Below are 13,974 nucleotides of genomic sequence, written 5' to 3' on the forward strand. Positions count from 1 at the left end.
GCCGTACAGTACAGCCGATTCTGTTTGTTGTGGTATATCGAGCACCAGGTACGTACTCAGAATTTATTTCAGAATTTTCTGAGTTTTTGTCAAGTTTGGTCCTTAAGACTGATAAGGTTATTATTGTAGGGGATTTTAATATTCATGTGGATGTCAGCAATGATAGCCTTAGTGTTGCATTTAGCTTATTGCTGGATTCGATTGGCTTCTGTCAGAGAGTACAGGAACCGACTCACTGCTTAAACCACACCCTCAACCTTGTTCTTACATATGGCATTGACGTGGAGCATTTAGTAGTGTTTCCTCAGAACCCTCTTTTATCAGACCATTGCTTTATAACTTTTGAGTTTATTCTACCAGATTGTACAGCGTTAGGCAAGAGTTTTTACACCAGATGTCTAACTGACGGTGCTGTTGCTAGATGTAAGGAAGCGATTCCTTCTGTATTTGATTCATTACCAATATAACAGAGGACTCCTGTGCTAACTTTACTCCCTCCCAGATTGATCAGTTCGTCGATGGAGCTACTGGCTCATTGAGAGTGACACTGGACTCGATAGCCCCTCTAAAAAAGAGGATCATTAAGCAAAGGAGGCTCGCTCCATGGTACAACCCTCAGACCCGCATATTGACGCAAGCATCAGGAAGCTTGAGGGCATATGGCGTTCCAACGGTCTGGAGGAGTCCCGGTTGGTTTGGCGGGATAGTCTGAGAACATATAAGAAGGCCCTCCGTAATGCCAGAGGAGCCTACTACTCATCACTAATAGAGAAAAACAAGAGCAACCCTAGGTTTCTCTTTAGCACTGTGGCCAGGCTGGCTGAGAGTCATAGCTCGGTGGATCCGTGTATTCCTATAGACCTCAGTAGTAATGACTTCATGAACTTCTTCAATGGTAAGATTCTGACTATTAGAGACAGGATCGGTGATCTCCTGCCCTCGACTACTGCCGGTCCTTCCTCAGGTGGGATGGCCTTGGAGGAGGCTGTGGGCCCTGCTGTGTGTCTGGATGGATTTTTTACCATCAATCTCGACCAACTGTCTTCAATGGTTTCTACTTCTAAATCGTTCAAGGTTCTGTGCTTGGACCAATTTTATTCACCTCATGTATGCTTCCTTTAGGCAATATTATCAGAAAACACTCCATAAACCTTCACTGTTATGCCGATGATACTCAACTATATCTGTCGATCAAGCCAGATGAAACCCACCAGGTCACTAAACTTCCAGCGTGTCTTAAAGACATCAAAACCTGGATGACCTGCAACTTCCTGCTGCTGAACTCGGACAAGACTGAAGTTATTTTACTCGGACCAGAACACCTCAGAAATCAAGTATCTGATGATGTGGTTTCTCTGGATGGCATCGCTCTGGCATCTACCACCACCGTAAGGAATCTCTGAGTTATTTTTGACTAGGACCTGTCCTTTGGCTCTCACGTGAAACAGATCTCAAGGACCGCCTTTTTTCACCTACGGAACATCTCAAAGATCCGGCACATCCTGTCTCAACGCGATGCAGAAACATTGATTCACGCAATTGTTACCTAAAGACTGGATTACTGTAACTCCGTATTATCAGGCTGCTCCAGTAAATCCCTTGGATTTCTCCAGTTGATCCAGAATGCTGCAGCTCGTGTACTAACGAGGACGCGGAAGAGAGATCACATTACTCCTGTACTAGCTACTCTCCACTGGCTTCCTGTAAGATCGAGAATCATATTTAAAATCCTTCTCCTTACCTACAAAGCCTTAACTGGTGATGCACCATCATATCTTAAGGACCTTATAGTGCCATATTACCCCACGAGAGCATTACGCTCACTGAATGCAGGGTTACTTGTGGTTCCCAGAGTGTTAAAAAGTAGGTTGGGGGCTAGAGCTTTCAGTTATCGGGCTTCTCTTCTGTGGAATCAGCTTCCACTTTCAGTTCGGGGGGCAGACGGTCACCTCATTTAAGAGTAGACTTATGACTTTCCTCTTTGATAGCGCTTATAGTTAGGGCTGTTTCAGGTTTATAGTTAGGGCTGGCTCAGGTTTTCCCTGGTCCAGCCCCTAGATATGCTGCTATAGGCCTAGACAGCTGGGGGACATCTTAGGATACACTGAGCTCCTCCTTTCCTTCTCTTCCTCTTTCGCTCCTGCTCTCCTCCTCTCCTCTTCACCTATTCTTTCTCTCCTGCAACCATGGCCTGCTGATGCAACTGGCCTGGAGCCGGTCCTGCCAGCTGCCATGGTCCTGCTTTCTCCTCCCACTGCCCCTGGGATGCCCCTCCTCTCTACCTCCTTCTGCTTCATGGATCGTGGTTATCTGGATCATGGACCATGCATACTACTCATTATATGAATAATTTCTGTCATATTCATTGAATGTGCTGTAACTCCGTTACGTTGTTCATTCTGGCCACATGACATCTATTGCTTCTGTCCATCCGGGGAGAGGGATCCTCCTCTGTTGCTCTCCCTCAGGTTTCTTCCCCTGTTTTCCCTGTGAAAGGGTTTTTACGATCTTTATTGGGGGAGTTTTTCCTGATCCGATGTGAGGTCCCGGGACAGGGATGTCATGTGTACAGATTGTAAAGCCCTCCGAGGCAAACTTGTATTTGTGATGTTGGGCTATATAAAATAAACTGAATTGAAAAATTGAATTGAATTGAATAGTCCTGATGGACAGGTGGTACCTTCATGGTAGCTCCTCCCATCAGTGTGAATGTTAGTTAGTCCTGATGGACAGGTGGTTCCTTCATGGTAGCTCCTCCCATCAGTGTGAATGTTAGTTAGTCCTGATGGACAGGTGGTACCTTCATGGTAGCTCCTCCATCAGTGTGTGAATGATGACATAGCGTTAAAGAGCTTTGAGTGGTCAAGACTAGAAAAGAGACAGTACAGGCTAATTTACCATACATGTCATAATGTATTCATTAATTATATTAAATAGAAAAGTGAGTTGATTTGAATTGTAGCTGAAGGTGCAATGGAGACTGAGCTCATCATCGGGTTAGTCACTGCTAAACAGTGAGTGATATTTAATGTAGCTCTGACACATAATACTCTCCATAAAGCTCTCAAAACAACACTGATAGTTGTCTCCAATATATATTTGTGTGTATGGTATAACATACAAACATTTATTGTTGTAAAACAAAATCCTGGGGAAGATCAATGGACCGGAGGTCACACTGACCTGTTCCAGTTTATTCACTGGAATCAACCCACATCTATCTTAAGCTGGTGTTGATCAATTTGGAGCTAAAATTGGATGCAAAAGGAACACTTAACCAAAGAGAGGAGACATCATAAATCAGTTATGACGGTCACTTCTAACTGCGGCACAAACCAACACTGTTCTGCCGTCAGGAGAACCGTTACACGGCAGGTCATGAGCGTTTCAGGACCTTCAGCCTGCAGCTAGACGTGTGGACTGAACACACGTCTAGCACCAGAATTTTTTTTTTAATTTCACAGAAATACATGGAAACCAATGAATGAAGTCAGATTTAAACATCTGGAAATCACCATTAACAGTTTATATACATGTATACTACTTTAATTTAGCATTTGCAAATGCACAACAATACTCCACAAGTAGCCGACGCCCCCACATTGCCCCCTTATCTTCCATGCAGACGACCATCCTGTCTGTCACATGCAGCGTTTCCTGTTTGTGTTCACGGTCCCTGATTGGCTTCTCAAGGTAAATGCAGTCGGTGCAGCTGTTTATGATTGTAGTTTTACTTTAGTAATAATGTCAGTTCAAATTTGCACCAATCAATGGGGGGAAATGTCTTTTGATTGCGTTGAATATACTGTGAGGATGTCCTCTTATCCGGTTCTTTGGTGGAGTTTTCATCATGAATGTGAACATCATGTGACATGTTGCCAGGTGAAGAGGCAGCAGTGTGACATGTTGCCAGGTGAAGAGGCAGCAGTGTGACATGTTGCCAGGTGAAGAGGCAGCAGTGTGACATGTTGCCAGGTGAAGAGGCAGCAGTGTGACATGTTGCCAGGTGAAGAGGCAGCAGTGTGACATGTTGTCAGGTGAAGAGGCAGCAGTGTGACATGCTGCCAGGTGATGAGGCAGCAGTGTGACATGTTGCCAGGTGAAGAGGCAGCAGTGTGACATGTTGCCAGGTGAAGAGGCAGCAGTGTGACATGTTCTCAGGTGAAGGGGCAGCAGTGTGACATGTTGCCAGGTGAAGAGGCAGCAGTGTGACATGTTGCCAGGTGAAGAGGCAGCAGTGTGACATGTTGCCAGGTGAAGAGGCAGCAGTGTGACATGTTGTCAGGTGAAGAGGCAGCAGTGTGACATGCTGCCAGGTGATGAGGCAGCAGTGTGACATGTTGTCAGGTGAAGAGGCAGCAGTGTGACATGCTGTCAGGTGAAGAGGCAGCAGTGTGACATGTTGCCAGGTGAAGAGGCAGCAGTGTGACATGTTGCCAGGTGAAGAGGCAGCAGTGTGACATGTTCTCAGGTGAAGGGGCAGCAGTGTGACATGTTGCCAGGTGAAGAGGCAGCAGTGTGACATGTTGCCAGGTGAAGAGGCAGCAGTGTGACATGTTGCCAGGTGAAGAGGCAGCAGTGTGACATGTTGTCAGGTGAAGAGGCAGCAGTGTGACATGCTGTCAGGTGAAGAGGCAGCAGTGTGACATGTTGTTAGGTGAAGGGGCAGCAGTGTGAATTGTTGCCAGGTGAAGAGGCAGCAGTGTGACATGTTGCCAGGTGAAGAGGCAGCAGTGTGAATTGTTGCCAGGTGAAGAGGCAGCAGTGTGACATGTTGCCAGGTGAAGAGGCAGCAGTGTGACATGTTGCCAGGTGAAGAGGCAGCAGTGTGACATGTTGCCAGGTGAAGAGGCAGCAGTTGGACATCGGTACATCAGCTCAGAGGCTCTGGGTTCTTTAGCGGACGAGAAAAGCTCCAAACAGTCGATGAAGATGATGATGGTGATGTGAATTGTTTTGAACATTTGTAACAATACAATCGGTTGGCATAAAGCTGAATGTTTTTAAATACAAAAAACTGGAAATCCAAAAGATTGTTACCTTTAGGGGATATATTTGTTTAACAGGTGTATTTTACAACAGGGAACAAAAGTTTTCACTTGTGATTTTAACAAAAATAATGTTCACTGTTCAACTTTCAAACCAATGATATTGGGCTGCACGGTGGCATCGTGGCTAGTTTTATATAGCCTGCTGTTTAACAGCTGATCACGGTGCTGTATATATATATATATATATATATATATATATATATATATATATATATATATATATATATATATATATATATATATACATATATATATATGTTGCCTCAAAGCAAGAGGGTTGTGATTGGTTGTCACAATTCAAGATACAAACAAATGCTAAAAGGAGCAATTGTATCTTCTATTGTTTCATTGTGGTAGGATAAAGCACCTTCCTTTAGGTATTTACAGTAAGTTGTTCTATCATGTTGTAGATTAGATGGATTTATAGTATATTGACAGCTTCCTCACTTTTGGGCAATCTGCGCTACGCTAAACGCTAACTGAGTGATTTATTTTTAGGTTTTAGGTTGATCAAATGTGAAGAGTAAGCACCCGGCCATGTTAAAGGATGAAGGAGATTATTGGGGTTGAATGGAAACTGCATACAAACACATGCAATATAACATGCATCTATTTTTTCTTATTAGAAGCTAATGAAGTACAGTCGCTGGATTAACCACTGACTAACCAGGCTGTGCACGTTATGCACGCACTGGTGAAACAAGACATACGAGTGGCTGAGTGGCTGTAAACACACACACACACACACACAGACACACACAGTCATAAACTCAGAGGCCATCTGCTTAAGCCGTTGCACCAGCTGTCTGAACCCAAGGTCGTGTAACATCTGTCTCCAGCAGCAGACACACACAACCCGTCTGCCTGAGCATCTCTCTGCTCACCGGCTCCCTGTGAGAACACAACTCTGGATGTTCCTTCTATGAGCAACTCATTACATTATGGAGCACAGTTAAACACACAGTTAAACACGTGAATCAGGGTTTTGGTTACAAAAAAGAGCTTGGTCGGTTGTGCAACTATTAGTGTAATTACAAAGAAAACAATCAATTTTATGTTGCTTGAAAACACACTTTTGTTTTTCCACTGACAACTTCTAAAGAAACGTATTTGTACCTTTGCATCATTATCTTTTTATCGGCTAGAGTTAAATGATTTTAAAGGACGAAATCAGCTTTCTTCAATTCTTATGATAAATATTCAATGAATTCAGATTAGTCAGGTATTAAAGTTGCACTAATCATTACATTACATTTCATTTAGCTGACGCTTTTATCCAAAGAAACTTACAATAAGTACATTCAACCATGAGGACAAACTCAGAACAACAGGAATCAAGAAAGTACAATTTCTTCAATAAAGTTAAAGTGCTATCAGTCAGTGCCATTAAAGTGCTACTAAAGTGCTACTACGGCGCTACCTTCTTTATTCAAAGTGTAGTCGAAAAAGATGTGTTTTTAGTTTGTGACGGAAAATGTAGAGACTTCCTGCTGCCCTGATGTCAATGGGGAGCTCATTCCACCATTGAGGAGCCAGGACAGCACTTTGTAGAGTGTTTAGCTCGCAGTGACGGAGCTACAAGCCGATTGGCAGAAGCCGAGAGGAGCGAACGAGCCGGGGTGTACGGTTTTACCATGTCCTGGATGTAGATTGGACCCGATCTGTTTATAGCACGGTATGCAAGTACCGATGTTTTGAAGCGGATGCTGCGACCACCGGTGTGTTTCTGACTGGGGAAACGAGACGATCAGTTGCGTGTCATCGGCATAGCTATGGTAGGAGAAGACATTACATGCGAATGACAGAGCCGAGAGAGTTGGTGTACAGAGAGAAGAGGAGAGGACCCAGGACGGAGCCTTGAGGGACTCCAGTAGTGAGAGGACAAGGTTCTCTCCAAGTTCCCCAGTAGGTGGTCATTGAGGTGGGATGAGAAGAGACAGAGCAGTGCCTGAGATACCAAGGTCCATATCTATATGTATTGTGTTAGACTAATGTGTGATGTGACGCTCGTGATCAGAGAGTCTATGTTCAGTTTGTGGTGCTTCCTAGTTTACTGCAGGCACAGCTGTGTTTTACTCACATCGTGTGGCGAGGAGCATACTGTAGTTGCTGTAGGTGTGTGCGCACAAAGAAGGTGTGTACGCTGGTATTTATAGAGGAAGGATGTGCTCACCATCCTTCAGACCAGAGCACACCCTTTTATTGCTGTGGGGGCTGTGATTGTGTTTTTATTATTGCAGGCTGAGCAGAGATCTGTAAAATGTAATTATCAAGGGTAAATATGAAATGGATTTTAATTGATTTCTTTGTGCATCATTCTTTTTTTAATTTACATTTGAGCATCATCTCCCTATTAATGATAATACAAAGCTATCCCTCATTTCATTCTTTTCTTCAATAAATCTTGGACTTTGACATCAATAACGTTGTATACTATGGTGCCTATAAAATCCCCTACACTATATAAATACACACAACTATATACACATGGAGGAACTGGCTGTGATTATGCTTTTAGGAGCTCACTCCTCACCTCAGTTTTACTTTAATCTTTAACAATGTTCTTCTCAAACTGTGCAAGTTAGGATTTAGACATGTAGTGATAGTTCAGATTAAGCCAAGGGTAAAGTGTAATCAGTGGGGTGTGTGTGTGTGTGTGTGTGTGTGTGTGTGTGGTAAGGTCACATGGCAGACTGCTGCTGCTCCCGGCTGCTGTGTTTACCAACAGGAGGAGGTCATAGCGTAGTGAGCGCTGCACCATGGGAGTCTCTCTGACAGCAGCAGATATCTCAGGTCTTTCTCTGGATGCTTACCGTTACGCTGCTGTGCAGGGGGTAAGTTTTCACTGCTTGTGAAATCAAAATTGTGAAGTTTGTGTGATATTTACAACCAATAGTTTCTGCAACGTGTGTTTTGCCTTTGAAGATGAATGGACAAAATGGGATGGACCGTTTCAGCAAGTAGATTTGTTCATGTTGTGTAGCTGCCTCTGTTGGGCTGAACAGCTGTGCTTAGAAGTCAAAGACGGCCTTGTCTCACTTTGTCATATTGGTATTTGGTGAAAAGATCTTAACGCGCTTTAAGAGATGTGCTGTGTGTGTGCAGGTGTGTGTCTTTGCATTCCACTTTCTGTCAGAATACCAGTGTGTGTGCTCCTTATGTCACTGACTTAGCACAAAACACAGAATGACGCATCCGCGGACCAGAGGCAGACACACAGTGACCCATTGTGGAGGCAGAGAAGCACAAGTCATGCTAACGGGCACAGCTGACTGCAACATGCAGCTGAGCTTGAAATCAGAAGGAAGACAAACACAAGTGTGTGACAGTGTGTGTATTGACAAATAACACATTAAGGTTTTTACGCGCCGTGAAAGCAACGTGATGAGAGAACACTTCCAAAGGTTGTTTGTTGTTTGTGTGGAATTTAAGCGTCACGCTGTGCAAGCAACAAGAAGTGACTCTTTTTACTCAACACTTTGGCTTAATATTGTGTGTGTGTGTGTGTGTGTGTGTGTGTGTGTCCTGGGGCTCTGGCTTCCTCCCACACACGAACAGACATGTTAATTGCCCGTCGGTGTGGATGTGAGCGTTACAGCAGCCAGTAAAGACACATTACTGCATTTGTCTCACTTTCTGTCTCTGCAGTCAAACCCACGTTGATCCGGTTGCAGCTGTCATTATGCTTTTATAGACGTGGGATTGATGGAGACAAGACAAGTCTTTTCCGCTTTGTTATTTAGCGTAAAAGTATAAATATGTTTCCATATAGAATATATCATTGCATGTTTAAAAGCAGGATGCAATGGGCTGCACTGTGTGGCTTGAACTTCTCTTTCTTTTCATGCGTCAGACTGGAGGCCGAGGGTCACGAGAGGTCACCCAGTCAGAGATAGGGTGCAACGTTTTCCCATGATTGTAAAATATGATATCTCTCTCTTAAAACTGAGATGTTATCCTCACACTGAACCATAAACTTATTCAACAAATGTAATGGAAATTAAGTTTGAGGGACTGTGACTGTATTGTCTATGAGAAGTGGAAACTTTACCCCAACGGAGTCAGAATAATGAACGGTTATTACCGAAATCATTGGAATCAGCAAATTTCATGTCAATCTAACCAGTTATGAAATGACAAAAAAAAACAATAACCAAATTATTGTCTGTTTGACATATTTTAAACAACTTGTTCTCAATATATTTGTTATTTAAATATTTGTTCTTAAAGTAGCAAATGACACTGGGGCGGATCTGTAAATAGATTTGGCTCAGATGCGTGTGACGAGCGCTTCAACGTCTCAACAACTTCTGTTGTGCAACGCAGAATGAACACGCAACCTCTCGCCGCGTGACCCTGCAGGAGAGCAAACATGAATAATGGACTGATGGAAAATCTATTTTGAGCTGTCTCTTGAAAACAGAATCCAAAAGTTTGTCATACTCACAATTATTATTGCTTAATGTCTAAACCAGGATTTAAAGAGGAAGATAAATCCCTCTCAAGCACTCAGCAAGGCCAGCCATGAAGAATACGGACAAATATGAAACCCTCACTTTGTGTGTCAAAGGCTAAAGGCTCGGCGTGAAGCCGGCACGCGGCAGACAATGACGTAATCACGGCCAATGATGTCATCACGGACCATGACGTCATCACATACCGTGATGTCATCGCGGACCATGACGTCATCGCGGCCAATGACGTCATCCCATACCATGACGTCATCACATACCATGACGTCATCACATACCATGACGTCATCACATACCGTGACGTCATCGCGGATCATGACGTCATCACGGCCAATGACGTCATCACGGACCATGACGTCATCACATACCATGACGTCATTACATACGTGACGTCATCACATACGTGACGTCATCGCGGACCATGATGTCATCACATACCATGACGTCATCACATACGTGATGTCATTACATACGTGACGTCATCACATACGTGACATCATCACGGCCAATGACGTCATCACATACCGTGACGTCATCACATACCATGACGTCATCACATACCGTGACGTCATCGTGGACCATGACGTCATCACGGCCAATGACGTCATCACGGACCATGACGTCATCACATACCATGACGTCATCACATACGTGACGTCATCACATACCGTGACGTCATCGCGGACGATGACGTCATCACATACCATGACGTCATCACATACGTGACGTCATCACATACGTGACATCATCACGGCCAATGACGTCATCACATACCATGACGTCATCACATACCATGACGTCATCACATACCATGACGTCATCACATATGTGATGTCATCACATACGTGACGTCATCACATACCGTGACGTCATCGCGGACGATGACGTCATCACAGACCATGACGTCATCACATACCATGACGTCATCACATACCATGACGTCATCACATACGTGACGTCATCGCGGATCATGACGTCATCACGGCCAATGACGTCATCACGGACCATGACGTCATCACATACCATGACGTCATCACATACGTGACGTCATCACATACATGACGTCATCGCGGACCATGACGTCATCACATACGTGACGTCATTACATACGTGACGTTATCACATACGTGACGTCATCGCGGACCATGATGTCATCACATACCATGACGTCATCACATACGTGATGTCATTACATACGTGACGTAATCACATACGTGACATCATCACGGCCAATGACGTCATCACATACCGTGACGTCATCACATACCATGACGTCATCACATACCGTGACGTCATCGCGGACCATGACGTCATCACGGCCAATGACGTCATCACGGACCATGACGTCATCACATAACATGACGTCATCACATACGTGACGTCATCACATACCGTGACGTCATCGCGGACGATGACGTCATCACATACCATGACGTCATCACATACGTGACGTCATCACATACGTGACATCATCACTGCCAATGACGCCATCACATACATGAGATCATCACGGCCAATGACGCCATCACATACATGACATCATCACGGCCAATGACGCCATCACATACCGTGACGTCATCACGGACCATGTGTGGCGCCGCTTGGTCGTGCACGTTTGAACTTTTGTAACTTGTTGCTCAGGATTACGTGAACAAAGTGTTCACTGATGAAACCAATATTTACAGAACAGGCCAATTCACTTTGAAATGCTTTAGAAACAGAAGGTCTTAAAAATCTTCATTTGAGTAAAGTTTACAGGATATTAAACCTTTGTCTCTTTTACTACTAGACTTTTTCTTAACAGGGCTTGTACAAAGGCAATGAAGTCGTCCATGAATATGAATATGAGTTTACAGATCAATACAATCCCTCCTCGTCATTGTGGATGTTGGTTCATGGCTTTTAGCCGGTGACGCCTACGTTCTCTGGGAATAGTACGAGTTACACTCGTTGTCTTTTTGGTTCTTCACACTTCATTTTATTTTTTACACCCTCTGGCGCTTCGGAGGATAACGCGGCGCAGAGAGCAGAGACTTCCCCTGAGCGTCTGCGGAGGCGTCGAGGAGAGTCTGATTCATCGCGTCACGTAGGAACGCTCGCTGCCACTTCAAGGCAACTCAAACCTTGCTTAGGTTCAGTACAAGATTGGGGTTTGGGTTGAAAAAAGTTACGTAGTCTAAGCTTTGTGAGTTAAATGCTTTACATGACATACAGTTGCGCTCGCTAGGCCTCGCAGCCGGTCTGTTGCATTCAAGTTTGGCTGGAAAAACGTAAATGCAGGCTGAAAATGAACTGCTGCTCTGTCAGGAGATGCAGTGACTTCACCCAAGAAGAGCTCATGCACATCTGAACTGCTCAACGTAGAGCTGGACTGAGTGGTGTGTTTAGTGTTTTCTGTGTAATGTCTGGGCAGAGCATGCTGGCTCATGATGGTACATGTGTTGTACTGGTTTGTAGTTTTAACTAAAGTGGTGCAACAGTTCTTGAGTCGTGAGTATTTGAAATAATCAGATCTATTCCTGTAGAAAGAGAATCTGAAGAGTCTGATAACTGTAAATTAGATTCCTGAGAGATCAAGGAGAATGATTTTTTTCAGAAAATAGTTGACATTATTATTGTGTTAAAAGTATATGAATGAAACCAGTGAAAGGCCTTTGTTTCTTCCTACAGACATATTCAGATCATCTGTGTATCGTAAATATATATATATATATTAATATACTTGAAGTGTGTGTAGATAGATATCTATGTATGTATCGAGGTTGTGTGGACAAATATAAAATGATAAGGTGGGTCGCATCTTTAAAATGTTTACATGTTGACATATTTCCTGCTGAGACCTGGGCTTCATCTGCAGATGATGATGATGATGATGATAACAATAACTCATTGGTCCATTAGCTTCTGGTTCTCGGGCTTCGGGTGTTGTGGCCCGGCGGGCCTCTGGGGCCAGCAGGGATGTGTGGTATTTATTATTCAAATAAAATGTAATTGACTTGCATAGATCAACTCTAGATAACTACATCATGATAACTCACAAAACTATAACCGCTGACCGGATTGCAATTATAACCAGATCCATTTATTAGTGGCTCTAATTATAACTGGCTGGATTTCATTATATAGTCGGAGTTATGTAAATATGTGAGGGAGTTGACCGTATGCTAATACTGCAGTTTGCCTCTTCCTCCATAATAAGTACTTAACCCTTTAAGCCCTAACCCTAAAGACCAATTAGCTGATGGTTAGCTTTGCAGGTCCTTACATTTGACACTGTAAGGGCCTGAGTATGTGTTCCAGCTCCGCCTGAGAGTAAACACAGAGGGGAGATTGTGCAACAGGAGGATTGCGTCTTGTTGCTGGGAGGGTCGGCCAGTCGCTCTGGAAGTCTGCCAGCGCCGGGCCTTTGGCTTTCTATTTCGGTTGCTCAGCTGCATGCCGATACTCAAGGCGACTGGAAAACCTGTGAGGCGGAGAAATGAGCCTCAGCAAGACAGAGGTCACGGTTCATGGAATTAAAAACTGCATATGTTTTACAACGGCAGAGTCACTTTATTATTGGTTTGTTGACCCAGATGAAAGAACTCTGGTTACTTGATATTTTAATTGACAATGCCTCCTCCCTTGTCTTTCTGCCCGTTCTACCTCTTTGCCCCTCTTTCCAGCTCCATTGCCACTTCTACAAGCTCCTGCATCACTATTATGCTCCATTGTCATCCTCCACTTGTCTGTCCGGCTTTTCCTCATCCTGGTCTCATCCTGATCTGACTCCCACGTCATCACCGCCTCGTCACCATGGCAGCATGTCAGCATGCAGGGTTTACAAACTGAGCTTTCTAGGAGAGAAAATGAGTTGATTATTTCTGGAGAGCAGCAGGTCATCAGGTGACTTGAGGTTAGCAGGCGGAGGGTAACTGTCGCCACAGGTTTGCTCCTCAACTACGAGCAACTGAGCACTCTGCTTTTAGCTCAATAGTAAACAGTGGTTTTACAGTTTATAATGTATAATACGGTTGTAGTTACATGTGTATGTTCAGTTGTCTTTGAATATATGAATATAATCCACTACTTTTCTCAGGTGTTAGAAACGTGACATTAAATGAATACTAATGATGCTCTATGGTTATTGGATTTAAAGAAATAAATCAATTGATGCTGCTTCAAACTCAAATGGTAGCATGATTTGGAGACAGAATTATAAATATGACTCGGACATGAACTCTTCCTGTTGGTCAAGCAAGAAAGGCCCATTGGCGTTGGGATTCATAGCTTTGGTTATTATGGGTAGTTTGGAGAAATAATAGAACAAAATGTCAACTCATGCAGATTGCCATTGCTTTGTTGGTAGTAGAACTATCTTTGTTGTGGTTACCAATACCGTTGACATCTGTACAAATGTCATCATGGATCATGGAAACGTTGCCTTAATGTGTAAAAATATCATCACCAAG

Source organism: Taurulus bubalis (genome assembly GCF_910589615.1).
Source record: "Taurulus bubalis genome assembly, chromosome: 14".
Classification (NCBI taxonomy): domain Eukaryota; kingdom Metazoa; phylum Chordata; class Actinopteri; order Perciformes; family Cottidae; genus Taurulus; species Taurulus bubalis.